Raw genomic sequence first — 2,487 nt, forward strand, 5'->3', positions numbered from 1 at the left:
AAAGAGCAAGGCACCAGGAATTGATGGAATAAAAATTGAAATCTTTCAAGAAAGTGAGGTGGCACATGAGGCACTCACTCATCTCTGCCAAAAAATTTGGAAGACAAATATCTGGCTGACTGATTGGAAGAGATCCTTATTTGTGCCCATTCCAAAGAGAGGTGATCCAATGGAATGCAGAAATCATTGGACAGTATCTTTGATATCCAATGCGAGTAAAGTTTTACTAAAGGAGCTCTGGTAGCATAGTGGTTACAAATTGGGCTGCGGGCTACAAGGTCAGCAGTTTGAAACTACCCACTGTTCTGCTGGAGAAAGATGAGGCTTTCTTCTCCTATAAAGATATACAGCCTCAGAAACCCTGTACAGGGCCGCTATGAGTTGGAACCGACTCCACAGCACATAACAACAACAACAACAACAAAGGTAATACAGAAACGGCTGCAAGCATACATTGACAGAAACCTTCCAGAGGTTCAAGCCAGATTCAGAAGAAGCCGTGGAATGAGGGATATCATTGTTGATGTCCGATGGATCTTGGCTGAAAGCAGAGAATATCAGAAAGATGTTTACCTGTGCTCTATTGACTACACAAAGGCTTTTGATTGTGTGGGTTATGACAAGTATGGACAACATTGCCAAATATGAGTATTCCGGAACACTTAATTGTGCTCAAGAGGAATCTGTACCTGGATCAAGAAGCAGTTGTTCGAACAGAACATGGGAATAATGAATGGTTTAAAATTTTAAAAAGTGTGTGACAAGGTTCTATTCTTTCACCATACTTATTCAACCTGTGTGCTGAGCAAATAATCTGAGAATCTGGGTTATATGAAAAACGTGGCATCAGGATTGCAGGAAGACTCATTAACAACCTGCGATATGCAGATGACACAACCTTGCTTGTTGAAAGTAAAGAGGACTTAAAACATTTACTGATGAAGATCAAAGAGCACAGCCTTTGATATGGATTATATCTCAATGTCAAGAAAACAAAAATCCTCACCACTGGAACAATAAACAACATTCTTATCAATGGAGAAAAGATTGAAGTTGTCAAGGACTTCATTCTTCTTGGATCAATATCAGCACTCACAAAAGCAGCACTCAAGAAATCAAAAGACTTATTGCATTGGGCAAATCTGCTGCACAGGAATTTTTTAAAGTGTTGAAGAGCAAACATGTCAGCTTGAAGACTAAGGTGCATGTGACCCAAGCCATATATTTTCAATCACCTCATATGCATGTGAAAACTGGACAGTGAATAAGGAAGACCATAGAAGAATTAATGCTTTTGAGTTATGGTGTTGGAGGAGAATATTGAAAATGCTATTTATTGGCTGCCAAAAGAACCAATAGATCTGTTTTGGAAGAAGTGCAGTCAGAGTACTCCTTGGAGGCTAAGATGGCCAAACTTCATCTCTCATACTTCAGACATATTGTCAGGAGGGACCAGTTGCAGGGAAAGGATATCATGTTTCTTAAGATGGAAGGTCAGAGGAAAAGAGGAAGATGCGCTAATGAGATGGAATGGCTAATTGGCCGCATTGATGAACTCAAGTGTGGCAACAATAGTGAGGTTGGCCCAGGATCGGGCAGTGTTTCGTTCTGCTGTGCATAAGGTCGCTATGAGTCAGTACTGACTCGATGGCACCTGACAACAACAACAACAACAACAACAACAACAACAACAACAACAACGGCTAATGATTGTGAACATTTCTTCATATGTTCGTTGGATGACCAACTGTCTTCCTTGATGAAGTTCTGTTCATATCCTGTGCCCATTTTTTAATTGGGTTATTTGTCTGTTTCTTGTAGAGGTGTTGTAGTTTTAGAAATTAGTCCCTTGTCTGATATATCATTGCAAAAATATTTTTCCCCCATTCTCTGGGCTCCCTTTTGACTCTTTTGGTGAAATCCTTTGATGCACATATGTTTCTAATGCTTAGAATGTCCCAATAATCTATTTTATCTTTTTTTGTTTGTGAAATTTTTGCAATATTTGGTATTCTCTGGGTGTTCTGTGTCAGAGCCTTTAAATTTGTCCCTGTTTTTTCACTGATGTCCTTTATAATTCTGGGATTCACATTTAGGTCTTTAATTCATGCTGAGTTGTGTTTTGTATATGGTGTGAGGTAAAGGTCTTTTTTTAATCTTTTGTAATATTAATTTTCAGTTCTTCCAGCAGCATCTGTTGAAGAGTCTATGTCTCTTCCGCATTCAATGTATTTTGGCCCTTTGTGAATTTAATTTCTAGATTCTCCATTCTGTTTCATTGATCAATGTATCTTTCATTGTACCAGTACCAGGCTGTTTTGACCACTGTAGCCATGTAGTAAATTTTGAAATCAGGGTGTCAGAGGCTTCCAACTTTTTTCTTCTTTTTTTTTTTTAAGACAAAGCAATTTTAATACTAGGTGCACACCACATGCCCTTGCTGCAAACTGCTTTTCTTGACAAGTTACGAAGTAGTTCAAGGAGGTA

This window comes from Chrysochloris asiatica, unplaced genomic scaffold (genome assembly GCF_000296735.1).
Source record: "Chrysochloris asiatica unplaced genomic scaffold, ChrAsi1.0 scaffold00113, whole genome shotgun sequence".
NCBI lineage: Eukaryota > Metazoa > Chordata > Mammalia > Afrosoricida > Chrysochloridae > Chrysochloris > Chrysochloris asiatica.